Below are 20,465 nucleotides of genomic sequence, written 5' to 3' on the forward strand. Positions count from 1 at the left end.
AATATTGAATTGTCGGCTCCGGAAGGTAACAGCGTGACCCGGAAGGAGTGTGCCGCCATAACAGCGCCTCGGTGAGTATGCTGCGCTCGCTCCTAGCACCTCCACGAATGTTTTTAACCTCCGGATTCCGGTCCCCATTGACTTATATAGGCACCGGATTCCTGAGCGGATCAGGCTCTTTTTTTTAAATCTGGCAGTGACCCGCCGGTACCGGATTATTGGACGTCCTATCAACTCTAATTATAATTTTGCTACTTTTAGGGGCATCGTGTCGGGATGTGCTGAAGAAGACCGCAGGAAATGGAAATCTGCAGAAACGAGATGTGAATGTGAAAAGTCATCGTGGCGTCAGGACAAGATGAAGAATAGAAAGAAATGACTAGAGGCAACATCATCTATAAGGTACCTGTATGTAAATATTTATTTGTGATACTGACAATGTCTTATCATTAGGCCTTGGTCCCACTTGCGCATTGCTTCTGACGTGAGAGCAATGGGACCCCCACTGATCAGCTGATTATGGTGCAGGAAATGCTTATTTCTGGATCTGCTCCGTCCTCTGATGGTGTCCGCGGCCGGGTACTGCACATCCACCTCATTGATTTTAATAGGAGACTTCTGCCACTATCAGAAGACGGAGCAGATCCAGAACTGAGCACTTCCGACCACTTGCCACCACCGACACCTAGAGTGGGGAATTGGCGGGGCTGCCAGGTGCCGGACCTCGACCAGTCAGACATTGGTGACCTATCCTAAGGAAAGGTCATTAATGTTAAAGTAGTGGACAATCTCTTTAATAAAGTCTTGTGCTGTCTGACTAGTTAAGGGTTACTATGTTTTTATTTATGTTGTTAGGAGCATTAAACAGGTTGTCCAAATTTGTGATGAGTCTGCAGTCACTCCTTGTGTCACTATGTGACTGCAGACTTCTGAATTCTCACAGTGTGCACACTGCACACTGTCAGGATTCTCTGATGCCGGCGGTGAGAGTGTGAGGTTACGAAGCTGCAAGTATGCGATTTACATATGTGTCACCCACCATATTGCACAACGTGCAGCAAGATACAGTATGCTGTCCAGAGTCCAGAAGTGCATTGCAGCTGACGGTGGCCACTTTGACCATCAGTTAAATGAGCGCCATATGCGTGACCAGCATTCAATGTTTTGGGGGGTTAGGGGTTTCATATCATAGCATTTCTGTATGCACGGTGTCGATTCGTATTGAACTGCAACTTTGTAATTCATTTTTTTCTCTATCTCGTTCCGTTTTTGAGATAAAAATGCTAACTCCGTTATTTTCCACGAGGTGGCGCTATTGGTGGTTTCATTGCGTAGCGCATGGCTACTTTACTACACCTAGACACCACTTCTATGCCTTCAAAACATGTTTACGCGATTTGCCCTTCTTAAATAGTCCTTGATCTTATTAATAATCTATTATGATCAATATTTAATGATATACTATGTATATAAGATCACTGTTTAAACTTCTTTTCATCACTTCTATGCCTATAGCTTCCGCTGTTCTCAAGTTAATGGTGGTCGACAGGATATGGTTGGACAGCTCTGGCAAAAAATTAAGAGACCACTTACAAATTGTCAGTTTTTCTGATTTTTTTCTTTATATTTTTGAGTAGAATGTAAATTGTTCTTTTATTCTATAAACTACTGACAACGTCTCCGAATTTCCAAGCAATACATTTTGTATTTATTTTCTGAAAATGAGAAATGGTCAAAATAACAAAACAATGCATTGCTTTCACACCTCAAATAATGCAAAGAAAACCAGTTCATAACCATTTAGAAACAACAATACTAATGTTTTAACTCAGGAAGCGTTCAGAAATCAATATTTTGTGGAATAACCATGATTTAGCGTCTTCCAGAAAAATGCTCGAGTTTCCATTATACGCCGTTCAAGCATCCAACCTGCTCGATTCAAGTACTGAGCACTCAAGCATTTTAGTGCTCACTCATAACTATCAGTAGTCCATTAGTAAGAATCATTAAAGGAATTGTCCAGCCTTGGGGTGAAAGTCTACAGTCACACAGAGTGACTGCAGACTAGAGATGAGCGAGCCTCTGAAGGCTCGAGTTCGGTTCGGTTCGTTGAACGGAGGCCCCGTTCGAGTACGGTTTGACGAACCGTTCAACGAACCTCTCGAACCCCATTGAAAACAATGGGAGGCAAACACAAACACATAAAAACACATAGAAAACAACTTCAATGGTGTCCAAAAGGTGACAAACAACTCCCATGACACCACAAACACATGGGAAAGTGACAAGGACATATACTCATGCGAAAACAAAACAGCTGGAAGAGGAAAAAGAGGAGGAGACACAGATATAGGCATGTCATGCCCTTCTAAAATCATGTAAAACACATCAAGGGTACTCCAAGCTCCAAGGGTACTCCAATTTTTTTCCAAAAATTGGGCCCCACAAACCTTACTTCAGTGGCATCACTTGTGCCCCAGTTGCAAACTTGACAGGTAGATTTGCATCAAGCAAATTCAAAAATACGCCAGCCTTTACTGTCCCCAAGATGACACCGGGGTAGGTAGCAAAGTCTTTGCTGAACCATGACTTGTTCATCTTGGCTCATTTTTAAAAACACCGCAAAAGGACTCCAAGCAGAGTCTCTCTTTTTTCCAAAAATTGTGCCACACAGACACCACTTCAGTGGCAGCACTTGTCCCCCAGTTGCAAACTTGACAGGTTGATTTGCGTCAAGCACAGTCAAAAATATGACAGCCTTAACTGTCCCCAGAATGACACCGGGGTAGGTAGCAAAGTCTTTGATGAAGCATGACTTGTTTATCTTGGCTCATTTTTAAAAACACAGCAAGCAAGGGTTACTCCAAGCGGAGTCTCCCCTTTTTCCAAAAATTGGGCCCCACAGACACCCACCTATTCAGTGGCATCACTTGTGCCCCAGTTGCAAACTTGACAGGTTGATTTGCATGAAGCACATTCCAAAATACGCCAGCCTTTACGCTCCCCAGGATGACACAGGAGTAGTAAAGTCCTTGCGGATCCATGACTTGTTCATCTTGAACGTTAGTCTGTCCACATCGTCACTGGACAGACACGTGTGCTTATCTGTCAGCACACACCCAGCAGCACTAAAGACACGTTCAGAGACAACGCTGACAGCTGGACACAAGATCTCTAAGGCGTAAGTGGCGAGCTCAGGCCATTTTTCAAGATTTGAAGCCCAACATGAGCAAGGCTCCAGTTGCAAAGTCATGGCATCGATGTTCATTTGGAGATACTCCTGTATCATCCTCTCCAGCCGTTGACTATGTGTCAGACTTCTTGTCTCTTGTGGCCTTGCATTGGATGGTCTAAAAAAATTATGAAACGATTCCATAAAATTGCTGTTACCAGCACCAGATACGGTGTTGCTGGTACAGTTAGACTCTTAATGACGAGACCGTCCCATGCTTGGCAAGTTACAACTGGGAGATTCACTCTGTGCACCACTGGTGTTTGGTGGAAAAGCCGAGCTAAGATTGAGTAACAGCTTCTGCTGATACTCCTGCATACGTGCGTCCCTTTCTATGGCTGGAATTATTTCGCCAAATTTGGACTTGTACCAGGGATCTAATAGTGTGGCAAGCCAGTAGTCATCATTACTTCTAATTCGGACAATCCGAGGGTCATGTTGTAGGTAGTGCAGCAAGAAAGCGCTCATGTGTCTTGCGCATCCATGCGGACCAAGTCCTCGCTGTGTTTGTGGCGGCGAGGTGATAACCGTGCTTTCTTCCTGTGACATCTCCCCCCAATCTCGTTCAACCGAAATTTGACCAAAGTCTCCCTCATCTGCTGAGTCTTGTATGCCCATCGAGAGTTCATCCTCCATTTCTTCCTGGTCTCCTGCACCTTCCTCAACATTTTGGCTGCTACCATGCGCCCTTGTTAATCCCTCTCCTCCACCGTCCCATGCCTGCTGCCTTGGTGATGCTGAACGTCTGGACCTTGTAGATGTTGGTATCCCTTGCGCATATGAATCCTCCTGTACTTCCTCCCCTTCCACTTGTCCCACCCCCTGACTCCGAATAGTGTTTAGCGTGTGCTCCAGCATGTAAATGAAGGGAATTGTCATGCTGATAATGGCATTGTCAGCGCTAAACATATTCGTCGCCATGTCGAAACTGTGCAGAAGGGTGCATAGGTCCTTGATTTGAGACCACTCCAGCAGGGTGATCTGCCCCACCTCTGCATCTCGTTGGCCCAGGCTATACGTCATAATGTGGCGCCCCTGTGGTTAGGCGCTACAAGGGAATACAGCACCTTAACATCAAGGTGCAGTGTCCTTTGGTCACAGGTGAGAGAGGAAATGCAGAGTCTTATATTAGATTGAGTAACATTGACTCAGCAGCCCCAACCTTCATATTCCTGGGACTGTTTATATAGTAGGTCGATGAGGGGGTGGAGCCTAGCTGAGCGTGAGACACGACGTGATTGACAGGACGACTGAGTGACAGTTAGTCAGTTAACAGTCAGTCAGAAAGGAGTGACAAGAAGAGACGAGAGTAAATTGATGACTGAAAGAAGGGCTAGAAATAACATAGGCCCGACGTCCTGAGCAAAGGTACCCCAAAAGAAAAGAAAGACACAGGAAAAGGGGTAACCCAGACGGAAAGGGGACGCTTTAGGACTGGCAAGAGCCGGCTGAAGAGTTCAGGTCGACACCGGTATAACGGAACCGAGGAGGTTTGTCAGGTTTATCCCCAAACCATTGACCGTTAACCTGGGATCCTAAATAAGAGGAGTCCCGGTACCCATCAAGAGTCTGACTACTAACCCCAAGCCGACGCTGTTGCGGGATAAATAAAGAAATCGTGCAGCATCAGACTCCTGAGAAAACCAGGTACTAGACTAACGAGTGGGTTAAAGAGGGAGTCACAGAGCCCTCAGAGCAGGGACCGAGAAACAGACAAGGAAAGGTTACCTCAGAGAGAGACTCTGTCATTAAACCTCCTCCGAAACTTGTGACCATTGGCCTTCTGGTAACCGAACTGTTTCTGCTGTGAACTGTGCAAAACAAACCAGATGCTAGTAAAAAGGACCTGCGACATCAGAGAAGAAGGAAGCCATCACCGCTCGGTCGCTTCCATCATGGTCAGCGACCCTCCACCCTGAGGTAAAATAGCTCCACCTGTGGTGAGCTGAGAAATCTTAACCTGCCGTCACCATCGCCTCAGAGGTTGGCCGCGGGCAGCGCTGGTATATCCCGCTTACCAGACACTACAGGTGGCGGCACATATATCCCCAAAATCATCCCTGTACCCCATTCCACAGCTGCAGAGTGAGTGCCCAGGGCACGAAGCCGGGACCGACCACCTGTGATAACCCCATCGAGAGTAAAGTATCCGTAGTCCCGGCGCCAGAGTACCCCCTTATCGAAAACCCTGATGGTCGACTCAATAACGTATTGCACCAGGGCTCGGCGGTGCTGCCACAGTCGCTGCAACATGTGGAGAATCGAATTCCAGCATGTCGGCACATCGCATTTCAGGCGATGAACCGGCAGGCCGAAAGACTTCTGGAGTGATGCAAGTCGGTCAGCTGCGGCGGTTGAACGGCGGAAGTGAGCAGAGAGTGACCATGCCCTGTGCAGAAGCCCATCTAGGCCGGGATAGTGGGTTAAAAATTACTGGACAACAAGGTTCAACACGTGAGCCATACAAGGCACGTGTGTCACCTTGCCCCGGCGTAGGGCCGCACCCAGGTTTGCAGCATTGTCGCACACGGCCTTCCCTGGCTGCAGATTAAATGGAGACAACCATTTAGTAAACTCGCTCGCAAGAGCTGACCACAACTCCTCAGCTGTGTGACTCTTATTTCCAAGACATTTCAAGGTAAAGACCGCCTGATGCCGTTGAGCTCTGCTGTCAGCATAGTAAGGAGGTGTGCAGGATTCCTTGTGCGCAGTTACAACGCGGGTGGCCTGACCAGGCAGGCTTGGGGCGGAGGTGGAGGACCCAGACGAGGTTGAGGGGGCAGAAGCAGTGGAGGAACTTCGACATACAGAGGATTGACGCACAAGTCGTGGGGATGGCAAGACTTGTTCAGCAGACCCTTCTCCATCCCTCACCATAGTTACCCAGTGCCCAGTCAGCGACATGTAACGCCCCTGTCCATGCTTACTGGTCCAAATATCGGTGGTGTAATGCACCCTGTCACACAAATAGTTTCTCAAGGAAGTGGTGATGTTGTGTGCGACATGCTGGTGTAGCGCAGGCACACCTTTCTTGGAGAAGTAGTGGCGACTGGGCATCTGGTACTGGGGCACTGCGACGGAGATAAGGTCTCGAAAATCCTCTGTGTCCACCAGGCGGAAAGGCAGCATTTCGGTAGCCAAAAGCTTACAGAGGGATAAAGTCAACCTCTTAGCTTTGTCATGGCTCAGAGGAAATGGCCTTTTATTTGTCCACATCTGAGGGACCGAGATCTGGCTGCTGTGTGGAGACGGTGGTGAGTAGGGTGTCCCTGGAAAACTGCAGGCAGGTCTGTGAGGAAAGTGCAGGCGGAGACATGATGTTGCCTTCATCCAAACTTGGTGCTCTTGATGTCAGAGAGCTCTACACCAGTACTTTTTTCCCCTTTCGAAAACAACTGACGACCTGCCAAGCAAACTGCCTGTTGCGGTTAAAGAGGTGGAAGGTCTGGGTGGAAAAACATGTGTGACAGCTGTCCCCACAGTCATAGAGGATGAAGAGCGCGCGGATGCACTTGAAGGGGCATACAGTGGTTGGCCCACTCCGCTAGGCCGCATTGTAGCACTGTGAGCTTCCCACTGGGACTTATGCTTGTTATTCATGCGACGAGTCATGGAAGAAGTTGTCAAACTAGTGAGGTTTTGGCCTCTACTTATAGAATGGCGACAAATCTTACAGATCACATGATTTGGGAGATCCTTTGCGATGTCAAAAAAGAACCAGGCTAGGCAAGGCTTAGAGCCCATGCGACCTGCAGAGCCACCCCGACTTGTGCTCAGAGGCAGAGTTGTGGCTGAGGATGCAGTTGACGTGCTTCCAGTACTCCGACTCTGTCCAGGAAGGCGCAAGGTAACTTTGTCGTCAGTCGCATCCTCCTCCACCGCCTCTGGTGACCTCCTCGAGTGCCTGACTGTGGGTTGACAGAAGTGGGATCTAGAACTTCATCATCAAGCGTTGTGTTTGCACTTCCCTTGCCTTCAGACCTAACCTCTTCCTGCCCTGACTGAATAGTTAAGTTGTCATTCCAATCAGGTATCTGAGTCTCATCGTCATCAGTATGTTCCTCATTGTCTCCACCAAGAAGTGTTACAGTTTGTGAATGAGGGTCTACATTATGCTCAGAAACTTGGTCATCAGGGCCTGAATCAGACTCACAAAGCTTCTGGGCATCACTGGAGATCATTTACTGGTCTGTACTCACAGTAGCTTGGGAGCAGACCTCTGATTCCCAGCCTATAGTGTAACTGAACAGCTCTGCAGACTCAGCCATCTCTGTTACACCATACTCTGCAGGGCGGGTGGATACTTGAGAGCTGGGAGAAAGCAAGTGCGATTGGGGTGACAACTCAGAGGACTGTTGTTTTTTGGATGTTGAAGTTGAGGTGGAGGAGAGGACACTTGTTGCAGCACTTGCGATCCATTCAAGCATGTTCTTTTTTTGTGCATCATCTACCTTTGCTACAGTTGTTCGGTTCTGTAAAAAAGGGAGCACATCGGATTGTCCACGGAAAGTAGTAGACATTTTACTTTTGCTGGTAGATGGCTTTTCTTCAGCAGATGTTAATGGAGCTTTGCCACCTACCCCACGGACACAAACCTTTTTCCGTTTCCAACACGCCTGTTCCCCTTTCCACCAGCATCTGTCCTTTTGCTACTCATTTTGTTAGCAAAAAGATTGGACACTTAAAATGTGGTAGCAAAAATGGAGAGGTGGTGTAGATTGCAGAGGTGGTCTAGCTTTATTGACAGCTGAAGAACCAACACTGACTATCCCAGTCAATTTTAGTATGCCCCTAACAGTGGCAGCACAGTTTGCAATTAGAATTGCGTTGCAAAAATGGGCAGGTGGGTAGAATGCACGGGTGCTGTGGGTCAGTGGACAGCAAAGGAACACTAACTTAGTATTCCAGACACTTTTAGGATGCCAGAAAAAGTGTCAGCTCTTTGGGGAAATAAAATAGCGTGGCAAAAATGGGCACGCCATATCCAGCACTCACACCCCTCTATACAGCACTCACACCCCTCTATACAGCACTCACACCCCTCTATACAGCACTCACACCCCTCTATACAGAACTCACACCCCGTATACAGCACGCACACCTTCTATACAGCATTCACACACTAGACATATACAGCACACATACACTGAATATTGAAGTCACTAATACATCAGATATATGGTGATATAATACTGTATATTAGACATAAACACACTTAGCTCAGATATAAATACCTGCTGCATAGTTGCCCCTGTAAGCTCAGGTGCAGCACAATTTCCTGACTAACACACCCTCCTCCTGTATGATGGAGGCAGCAGCCGGACACTAAAGGGGGCTTTATACGGTAGCGATATCGCTAGCAATTTCTAGCGATATCGAGCGCGAAAGCACCCGCCCCTGTCGTGCATGTGATTGTTTGTGATCGCTGCCATAGCGAACATTATCGCTACGGCAGCGTCACACGCACTTACCTGGTCGGCGTCGTCGCTGTGACTGCTGAACAATCCCTCCCTCAAGGGGGAGGGACGTTCGGCATCACAGCGATATCACCGCAACGTCACTAAGCGGCCGGCAAATCAAAGCGGAGAGGCGGTGCTGAGCGTGATGTAAACATCCCACCCACCTCTTCCTTCCGCATTGTGGCCGGCGGCAGGTAAGGAGACGTTCCTCGCTCCTGCGGTGTCACACACAGCGATGTGTGCTGCCGCAGGAGTGACGAACCACAACGAAAAACAACCCTTACCGATTTTTGAGTTTGGGACGACCTCTCCATGGTGAACGATTTTCACCATTTTTGAGGTCGCTGGTACGTGTCACACGCTGCGATATCGTTAATGACGCCAGATGTGCGTCACTAACAACGTGACCCCGACGATAAAACATTAACGATATCGTAGCGTGTAAATCCCCCTTAAGGGGTTAATGTGTGGCCAATCAGCGCTGGTTTCATTCTCCTGTCTCCTCTGCGTTGCTAGAGCCGAGCACACAGGCCTGAGTGCACAGGACGGGAGCGTGAGAGGCTGAGCACATGGCACTCCTCCCCCATCATGCTGTAATCTGACTGGAGATGTGCAGGAGCCAGAGGCAGGGGGAAGTCCCCCCCAGTGATGTCTGCCGGCGTCCTGTGTCACTGCACAGGTAACACAAACCTACCCCGGCCATGCAAATGATCACAGGGAGCCGCGCGCCACACTTTCTCTGTCTCCAGCTGTCAGCTTGACTGCTGGACTCAGAGAATAGCTCCCACTAGAGGGCGCCTGGGGCAGATGCCCCGCCGGTTGTCCAGGAGTAGACAACCCCTTTAAATCTGTATAGAGTTCTATAGTGATGGTATTTCTAAATAATAATAATAAATATTTCCAACAAGCAGCAACCTTTAAAGTGTTATCCCCCAGCAATGGCCCAGCTTCTCCCTGCGTCTACGCAGCCATATCCGCGGCTGTGCAGTATCCGCGCCTGTATCCGCTCAGACAGCATACCCTAGTTCTTCCCGCGCTGGGATCGGAGCAGTGACGTACCTCCCCGCCCCTGCTGATGCGTCTGCCCGCGCAACTCCGCCCCCTCACGTGCGCAGACTCGGGTGCGGATGTTGACGCGAAGCACACGTGGTCGCCGAGTCAGCCAATGGGCGGGTCGCGCGATTTGACGTGAGAAGGTGGAGCGTGCGCAACATGGCCGCGGAGTGAGAGGAACGGCGAGAAGAGAGGGAGGCAGGTGAGCTGTGAGCGGAGAATGGCCCGGGCAGTGCAGCCTCCGTGCGGGGGGAAAGAGCTGGGAGGGGAGAGCAGGAGAGTCCGTACAGGAGGGCGGGCAGTATGGCGGCGGACACGGTGACAGCTGGGGCGTGCGCGGGAGAAGGGACGGCTTGTTACGGGGAAAGCGCTCAGTGTATGGCGGCTGGTACAGTGCGAGCCTGAGGCCCTGCCCAACCCTGCGGCCGTGTACGGACTGCACCGGGGCTGTGTATCTCCGGCACACAGGTGCATGTATACCTCACACACAGGTGTATATATAATCGGCTCACAGCTGTGTGTGTATATATACCCCATCCACAGGTGCGAGTACACGTAACTGGCACACAGCTGTGTGTGTATATATATACCCCATGCACAGGTGTGAGTACACGTAACTGGCACACAGCTGTGTGTGTATATATACCCCATGTACAGGTGCGAGTGCACGTAACTGGCGCACAGCTGTGTGTGTGTATATATATATACCCCATGCACAGGTGCGAGTGCACGTAACTGGCGCACAGCTGTGTGTGTATATATATACCCCATGTACAGGTGCGAGTACACGTAACTGACACACAGCTGTGTGTGTGTATATATATATACCCCATGTACAGGTGTGATTACACGTAACTGGCGCACAGCTGTGTGTGTATATATATACCCCATGTACAGGTGCGAGTGCACGTAACTAGCGCACAGCTGTGTGTGTATATATACCCCATGTACAGGTGCGAGTGCACGTAACTAGCGCACAGCTGTGTGTGTATATATATACCCCATGCACAGGTGTGAGTGCACGTAACTGGCGCACAGCTGTGTGTGTGTATATATATACCCCATGCACAGGTGCGAGTGCACGTAACTGGCGCACAGCTGTGTGTGTGTATATATATACCCCATGCACAGGTGCGAGTACACGTAACTGGCGCACAGCTGTGTGTGTATATATACCCCATCCACAGGTGCGAGTACACGTAACTGGCGCACAGCTGTGTGTGTATATATACCCCATGCACAGGTGCGAGTGCACGTAACTGGCGCACAGCTGTGTGTGTATATATACCCCATCCACAGGTGCGAGTGCACGTAACTGGCGCACAGCTGTGTGTGTATATATACCCCATCCACAGGTGCGAGTACACGTAACTGGCGCACAGCTGTGTGTGTATATATACCCCATGCACAGGTGCGAGTGCACGTAACTGGCGCACAGCTGTGTGTGTATATATACCCCATGCACAGGTGCGAGTGCACGTAACTGGCGCACAGCTGTGTGTGTATATATATACCCCATGTACAGGTGTGACTGCACGTAACTGGCGCACAGCTGTGTGTGTGTATATATACCCCATGTACACGTGCAAGTGCACGTAACTGGCGCACAGCTGTGTGTGTATATATATACCCCATGTACAGGTGCGAGTACACGTAACTGGCACACAGCTGTGTGTGTGTATATATATACCCCATGCACAGGTGCGAGTACACGTAACTGGCACACAGCTGTGTGTGTGTATATACCCCATGCACAGGTGCGAGTACACGTAACTGGCACACAGCTGTGTGTGTGTATATATATACCCCATGCACAGGTGCGAGTACACGTAACTGGCACACAGCTGTGTGTGTGTATATATACCCCATGCACAGGTGCGAGTACACGTAACTGGCACACAGCTGTGTGTGTATATATACCCCATGCACAGGTGCGAGTACACGTAACTGGCGCACAGCTGTGTGTGTGTATATATATACCCCATGCACAGGTGCGAGTACACGTAACTGGCGCACAGCTGTGTGTGTATATATACCCCATGCACAGGTGCGAGTACACGTAACTGGCGCACAGCTGTGTGTGTGTATATATATACCCCATGTACAGGTGCGAGTACACGTAACTGGCACACAGCTGTGTGTGTGTATATATATATATATATATATATATATATATATATCCCATGTACAGGTGCGAGTGCACGTAACTGGCACACAGCTGTGTGTGTATATATATACCCCATGTACAGGTGTGAGTGCACGTAACTGGCGCACAGCTGTGTGTGTGTATATATACCCCATGTACACGTGCAAGTGCACGTAACTGGCGCACAGCTGTGTGTGTATATATATATACCCCATGTACAGGTGCGAGTACACGTAACTGGCACACAGCTGTGTGTGTGTGTGTGTGTGTGTGTGTATATATATATATATATATATATATATATATATATATCCCATGTACAGGTGCGAGTGCACGTAACTGGCGCACAGCTGTGTGTGTGTATATATATATACCCCATGTACAGGTGTGAGTGCACGTAACTGGCGCACAGCTGTGCTTGTGTATATATACCCCATGTACAGGTGCAAGTGCACGTAACTGGCACACAGCTGTGTGTGTGTATATATACCCCATGCACAGGTGCGAGTATACAAACCCGGCGCACAGCTGTGTGTGTATATATACCCCATGCACAGGTGCGAGTGCACGTAACTAGCGCACAGCTGTGTGTGTATATATACCCCATGCACAGGTGCGAGTACACGTAACTGGCACACAGCTGTGTGTGTATATATGCCCCATGTACAGGTGCGAGTGCACGTAACTGGCGCACAGCTGTGTGTGTATATATACCCCATGTACAGGTGCGAGTGCATGTAACTGGCGCACAGCTGTGTGTGTGTATATATACCCCATGTACAGGTGCGAGTGCATGTAACTGGCGCACAGCTGTGTGTGTGTGTATATATACCCCTCGTACAGGTGTGAGTGCACGTAACTGGCGCACAGCTGTGTGTGTGTATATATACCCCATGTACAGGTGCGAGTGCATGTAACTGGCGCACAGCTGTGTGTGTATATATAAATATATATACCCACCCCACGTACAGGTGCGAGTGCACGTAACTGGCGCACAGCTGTGTGTGTGTGTGTGTGTGTGTGTGTGTGTGTGTGTGTATATATATATATATACCCCATGTACAGGTGCGAGTGCACGTAACTGGCGCACAGCTGTGTGTGTATACATATATATCCCATGCACAGGTACGAGTACATGTACCCCGGCGCACAGGAGCATGTACATATACCCCATGCACAGGTGTGAGTGCACATAACTAACGCACATCTGTGTGTGTATATATATATCCCATGTACAGGTACACGTAACTGGCGCACAGGTGTGTGTATGTACATATATACCTTGTACAGGTGTGAGTGCATGTAACTGGCGCACAGGGGTGTGTGTGTACATATATACCATGTACAGGTGTGAGTGCATGTAACTGGCGCACAGGGGTGTGTGTGTGTGTGTGTGTGTGTGTATATATATCCCATGCACAGGTGTGAGTGTACGTAACCGGCGCACAGGTATGTGTATATATACCCGATTCATAGGTGTGAGTACATGTAATCGGCGCATAGGTGCGTGAATATATACCCCATGCACAGGTGCGACTGCAGATAACTGGCGCACAGGTGCGTGTATGGCGCGTGTATTTCTCCAGAAGTAACTTCTCTCCTGGTATTGGTCCCGGCTGTTACCTTGATAGATGCTAGAATGTATGGGCTCCTTCCAGGTATGATGTAATTTGAGACATGATAGTGGACGTGTTTAAAATGCAGCCTGATGTTCTCCAGACGGAATAAACATTTTCGAAGTCTATGTGGGCATGGAGTTGTTTATAATAGAATTGGGCGTCTGGGGGTGAGACCCCCCCCCTTATGGGCGGGGTGCCAGGGGAGCGAAGCTAACAGTGTATGATTATGGTAGACAAGCGGAAACATCGCCATACCCACCAGCCAAGCAAGTCACGCCCACTTACCAAGCTGATCATGCCCATTAACCTGGAAGGAGCCCGTACATTCTAGGCTCAACCCTGTTACCTCGCTCTTTGCTGTGCTTGTGCAAGAGCAGTGCCTCTTGTGTGACTTGAGGGGCCTGGCTGCTCAGTGTAATAGCTAAGGCTGTGTTCACACATCAGTTTTTGTCCATCAGGTGCAATCCGGCAGAAACATGAAAAAATGCATCCGGCGTCTGTTGACGCCGGATGCATTTTTTCCCCCGTAGACTTCTATTAGCGCCGGATCCGGCAAAATTTGCTTGTGTGGCTGCCGGATGGAACGTTGAGGTGAACGTTTTTTGTCTCCGGCGAAAAACCGTATTGCACCGGCGCCGTATGGCGTGTTTTATAATGGAAGCATACTCAGTATCAAAACGGATCCGTCAACAAACGGAAGAAACGGATGGAAAAAACTGATGCGACTGATCCGTTTTTTTGCCGGATCCATCGCATCACTTTTTTTGCTGGATCATGCCTGATGGCAAAAAACTGGTGTGCACTTAGCCTAAGCCAGTGCCCTCCCAGACTGCTGTAGGCAGCCGGTAACAGCTGATTATGAGGCTGCCGGGTGTCCATCCACCTCTTCTTTTATTGATGATCTATACAGAGGAATGGTTGTCATTGTAGTGGTTGCAACGTCGCCCTGGCATGTGACATGTTTGATGGATCATTTGGGATCGTAGTTTCTGAAACCCTACCAGACTGTTGGCAAAAAAATGTGAAACTGTAAAAGAACGTAACCGCATCAGTTTAGGCTGCTTTCACACATCCGGTTTGAGCACTGCGGCTAAATCCGGCTCTAAAACCTATGCAACGGATGCGGCGAAAAAAACGCATCCTTTGCATAAGTTCTTACATGCGGCCCGTCCGTTTTTTGCCGGTTGCGGCATGCTACTGAGCATGCGCAGTGCAAAAAAACGCATGCGGCGGCCGGATGCGGTTTTTGCCGCATCCGGCGTCCATAGGCATGCATTGGAGAAAGCGCCACGTCGGCTTGATGCGGCGCTATGCGTTTTTTTTTGCCGGACAAAAAACGTGCCAGGCAACGTTCCATCCGGCCGCCGCATGGGCTAAATATGCCGCATCCAGCAAAAAATGGACGGAACGCAAGCCCATGCGTTACAATCCAGGACTAATGAAAGTCTATGCGGAAAAAACGCAACCGGCGGCAAAAAAAAAAAACGGTTGCGTTTTTTCTGCAAAGAGCCGGATTGTGCCGCACAGCAAAAACGAATGTGTGAAAGCAGGCTAAGCCTTCCCAAGCCTTTGTTTACGTGGCAGCAGAAGTGCGGTATGGTGTACATCACGGTGGCTCAGTGGTAGTCTTACAGCTTGGTTCAAATCCCACCAAGGACAACATGTGTTGAGAGTTTGTATGTTCTCCCCATGTTGCGTGGGTTTCCCCCCGGCTTCACGGATTTCCTCCCACTCTCCAAAGACTTTTATAGAAATTTAGACTGTGAGCCCCAATAGGGATAACGATGATCACGTCTGTATAAAGGGTTATGGAATATGGTGCTACATAAGTGAGTAATATAAATGTGATGTGTAGACATCACTTTATTGCTACAGCCGAGTAAACAAAGGCCAACTGGTAGCACTGGAGCAGCAGCGGGGGTTGGAACTGGTGAATATAGGGTCAATTAGACTTGTATACCATTTCCTGCCATTGTCCAAATGTGTGTCTTATAAAGCCCCTTACATTTTGCTACAGGTGTCATTCTCTGTTCTCATCAGCATAACTGGCAACAATATTTTTACATCAACGTGATTAGTGATAAAAGAAATAGAAACTGACACTAGATCTGTACCACAGCAACGGATATCAAGTGTGATGAGGATGCAGGATGCGAAGCCTTGTGCAGAGATGTGGATTCTGCATTTTTGTGTATTTTACAACTGATTTCTTCCTCCTGCAGTTGGTGTCCATCTGTCACTAAATTGAACAGTTTCTTGTATATTTATGTGCTTCTTAAAGGGATTCTGTCAGGAGAGTTTTACTGATTAGTTATATGGCTGTATAGGGTCGTAGTTCAGTTAAAAAAAAAAAATATATACAGTGATACCTCGGTTTTCGTTGATGATCAGTCAGAATACAATCTTTGAAATACGAAATCAATGAAAACCGAGGCAATTGTTTCCATAAGAATCAATGTACGGTAAATGCAATTTGTTTTAAACACTCTAAAATACATGCAAAAAAACACACTTTATAGAGAATAAAGATAGTTAATACTAAAAGCAATTAAAAAATGAATATAAAATACTAATGTAACAAATAAATACATTATCTTACAATTGTTACATACATTTTGAAACTGATTAGCGGGGTGATACTCGCACAACGCCACCTAGAGCAGGAGAATGCATGGCTCACCCTTTGTTGTTTCAAAATTAGCAGCCTTTTCACTTGGTCATGCCGACAAAAAAACGACAAAATCCGAGGCAACCAACGAAAACAGAGTCAAATTTTCAGTGGAAAAAAAATCAATGAAAACTTAAACCAACAATAACCGATTTCAATGAAAACCGGGGCACCACAGTGTTTTGTCTTCTAGTACTTCTATGTACCATTACTGAGGACTTTGGCTTTGAAGCCATGTGCAGATTAGCCAGAAAATGCACTGCGGCGGTATCTGCATTCAGGATAATTTGCATTTGGCTTGAAAGCTTTAAAGGGAACCTGTCAGGTCCCATAAGTGTCCTAACCTACAAGCAGGGTGCTGTGTGGCCTAACCATCCCTGTGTTGTAATATTGTGTAATATGATTTTTTTAAAAAAACGTTTTATAACTTACATGTTCCCTATCTAAATAGGAGAGGGTCTAGTCCCCTCGGCGTTGCATCGTTCTGTGGGCGTTTGCATGCTTTCCGTGGTATCACGCCCCAATTGTGCAGCCATCATATCCGGGTATTTACTCGCCAGCTTTAGACGCGTTCTGCGCATGGTTGGAACCGCAGGACTCTTCTGATCATGCTCAGTGCGCTTGTGAAGCCGGCAAGTAAACACCCGAATATGAAGGCTGCGCGAACGGCCAGCGCTCACGCGCGGGATCTCCAGGAGCGGACGGTGACGTCGCTTCTGTAAATCCGTGGTATCACGCCCACAGGGTCGTGATACCACAGAAAGGTCCTGGAGATCCAGCGCGTGCACGCTTGCTGTTCTCGCAGCCTTCATATCTGGGTGTTTACTTGCCGGCTTCACAAGCGCACGTCGCTCATGTAAATCCATGGTATCACGCCCACAGGGGCGTGTTAGCTTGGAAAGCATGCAAAGGTCCATGGGGCAATGCAACACCCAGGGGACTAGACCCTCTCCTATTTACATAGGGAACATGTAAGTTATAAAACTTTTTTTTTTAAAATCATATTACACACTATTATAACACAGGGATGGGTAGGAAGGGGTTTCTAGGCCACACAACACCCTTAGAACGCATATAGGACCTGACAGGTTCCCTTTAAACACAAAAACCCCCTGTCCCTCTGCTTCAGTTTTTTGTTTGTTTTTTTTTTTTTGTTTGAGTAAAAAAACTTTTTTTTTTTTTTATTGTCCCCAGTTCCAGTTCTGAAGGCTGCTTTACACGCAGCGACATTGCTAGTGATGTCGCTTGTGAAAGCACCTGCCCCCGTCGTTTGTGCGTCACGGGCAAATCGCTGCCTGTGGCGGACAAAATCGCAGGTACCCGTCACACGTACTTTCCTAGTGACGTCGCTGTGGGCGGCGAACAACCGCTTTTTTTAAGGGGGAGGTTCGTTCACCGTCGCAGGGATGTCACAGCGGCCCGCCAATAGAAGTGGAGGGGCAGAGAGCAGCCACATTAACGACACGCCCACCTCGTTGCCGGCAGGACGCAGGTACGTTGTTGTTCGTTGTTCCCGGGCGGGGTGTCACACGTAGTGATGTGTGCTGCCTCAGGAACGACGAACAACCTGCGTCCAGAACGAGCAACGACGATATTTGGGAAATCAATGACGAATCAACGATTAGGTGAGTAATTTTGATCGTTAACACTCGCTCATATGTTGTCATGCAATGATGTCGCTAATGACGCCGGATGTGTGTCACGAATTCCGTGACCCCCGACGACATATCATTAGTGATATCATTGCGTGTAAAGCCCCCTTGAGTCTCCTCCGCTGCTTTTGTTGCCTGTTATGGGCTGCAGTGCTGACGTCACATGGACAGAGCTGCAGCCAATATGTGAGCTCAGCTGCTTGTGGCAGCGACAAGAGGCAGAGCTGCAGCGCTGCTGAAATAATGGCAGCACTGCAAACTATATAAGATACTGGGAGCAGGGTAGAGACTGGGCGAAGAACCCAGATAGATGAGTAAAACGCAAGTTAACACCTGAAAACCCCTTTAATTTGTCAATGCCGACACATCAAATTACTACAAAACAGGTATATTTTTATTCCACGACATCTTGGGCGTAGCAGTTCCTGACTTGCAGGACCTCGAGTCTCCCCCGCAGGAGAAAGCAGCTGCTCGTGCCCCCGATCCAGGGTCAGGCAGTTGCGGTCTCTCTCTTCTGTTCTCCCTGCAGAGGACTCTTGCAACTCCACAGCAAATAATTGACATGCTGTGGCTCGAGAAGCCGCACCTCAGGTCAGTGTTTGCTGTGGGAAAAAAACAAGCACAGTGGGCATGGGATGTCTAGAAATCCCATCCACTGTGCTTGTACTGCACATCGCAGCGTTTTAGACATAGCTGAAACATGTCTAAAAATGCCTCCAAAACGCTGTGAAAACTGATCGTGGGCACGCAGCCAAGCCTTTCCACTAGATTCATTAGTAAAATTGAAGAAAAAACAAAAAGCCAGCACCAAATGTGCACTGCGGCACTAAACATTCCAAACTGTACTTATTTTAAAAATTTTGAGATTTTTGGCAAAAAATTGCAATTTCTTGAGCTGCCTCGCCACGTCACGGCAAATCTCATTTGAGGCAGTCCTACACTAAAATATTTTTATAAAATGTGCCATACGGCCTCACATATGAATAGTAGAACTGCTCTTAGCAGCACTCACCTGGTCTATTTCAATCCCGTACCCATGATTGAGTCATGGCTGTGGGCGGGACAGGTCCAAGCAAATGCTGCATGAAGTAAATAGCCTGTGGACAAAGCCTGATGACTTAATGTGAACAGTCACCAACCGCCAAAATCCAGACAGATGGAATACATCCCAAATTGGGGTGCATAGCAAGGTGGAGGTCAACCACTCACCAATTCAATGAAGAAAAAACAAAAAGCCAGCACCAAATGTGCACTGCGGCACTAAACACCTTGCTATGCACCCCAATTTGGGATGTATTCCATCTGTCTAGATTTTGGCGTTGGTGACTGTTCACATTAAGTCATCAGGCCTTGTCCACAGGCTATTTACTTCATGCAGCATTTGCTTGGACCTGTCCCGCCCACAGCCATGACTCAGTCATGGGTACGGGATTGAAATAGACCAGGTGAGTGCTGCTAAGAGCAGTTCTACTATTCATATGTGAGGCCGTATGGCACATTTTATAAAAATATTTTAGTGTAGGACTGCCTCAAATGAGATTTGCCGTGACGTGGCGAGGCAGCTCAAGAAATTGCAATTTTTTACCAAAAATCTCAAAATCTTTATAATAAGTACAGTTTGGAATGTTTAGTGCTGAAGTGCACATTTGGTGCTGGCTTTTTGTTTTTTCTTCATTAGTAAAATTGTCCTGGCAGATTCCTTTTAACAAGCACTTTAAAGTGAACCTGTCACCCGATTCATGCAGTTTTGCAGAATGAATCAGATCCTGGCCATACGCTCCAGCATTTCAGAGGAAAATGTTAAAAGATCCTGCCAGGGACCATAGCTGGAGACTTAAAGCCATTGTTCGGTCTACACCGATAAGTCTGCTGTCACTGTATGACTGCATACTGATGAATCGTCACATTACACACACACTGCACTGTGAGGATCCGCCGATTTCTGACCTGGGACTGGCGGTCATGTAGCCACCGTCCCTAGCTCTGACACGGGAGAATCCTTACAGTGTGCGCGACGTGAGGATTCATCAGTTTGCAGTCACATAGTGACAGCAGACAATCGATGTACAGAGGACCACCCCGATAAGTCCTTCACTCTCTAGCCAGTTTTCACCTTCCTGACCAGGCCAAATCTTTAGGCTATGTGCCCACGCTGCGGATTTTGCCGCGGATTTTCCGAAAATCTGCAGCAGCGGCACTTCAAAGCCATTTCAATGGCATTTTGGAAATGCTGTGTCCATGCTGCGGATTTTTGATCCGGAAAAATCTGCAGCATGTCAATTATTGTTGCGGATTTTGGTGCGGATTTTGGGTATAGAATGGGGGAAAAAAAAATTGGCGGCAAATTCGCGGTAATCCGCGTCAAAAATAAGGTGCGGATTTGCCGCGAAAGTCGCGGATTTTCATGCAGAAAAATCCGCAGGTACATTCTACCGTGGACACATAGCCTAACAGTTCTGACCAGTGTCACTTTATCAGGTGATTACTCTGGAATTCTTCAACATATCCCAGGGATTCTGAGACTTTGTTTTTGTGACACATTGTACGTCATGTCAGTGGTAAATGTTGGTTGATCTAATTTGCGTTTATTTCTGAAAATATTAAACATTTGACAATTTTTATTTTTTTTTTTTTTA

At 47.9% G+C, this 20,465-nt stretch overlaps 1 protein-coding gene across 1 annotated transcript in view; it reads left to right on the plus strand.

The window, feature by feature from the left end:
• Positions 1–9,871: 9,871 nt before the first annotated feature.
• The window catches only part of SLC71A1 (solute carrier family 71 member 1), an 80,598-nt gene continuing 70,004 nt past the window's right edge, over positions 9,872–20,465 (plus strand). The window contains exon 1 of the mRNA XM_075321011.1: positions 9,872–9,946. The gene's annotated coding sequence lies outside the window, so the exon portion shown is untranslated. The remainder of the gene's footprint in view (positions 9,947–20,465) is intronic.

The sequence above is a fragment of the Anomaloglossus baeobatrachus genome, chromosome 8 (assembly GCF_048569485.1).
Source record: "Anomaloglossus baeobatrachus isolate aAnoBae1 chromosome 8, aAnoBae1.hap1, whole genome shotgun sequence".
Classification (NCBI taxonomy): domain Eukaryota; kingdom Metazoa; phylum Chordata; class Amphibia; order Anura; family Aromobatidae; genus Anomaloglossus; species Anomaloglossus baeobatrachus.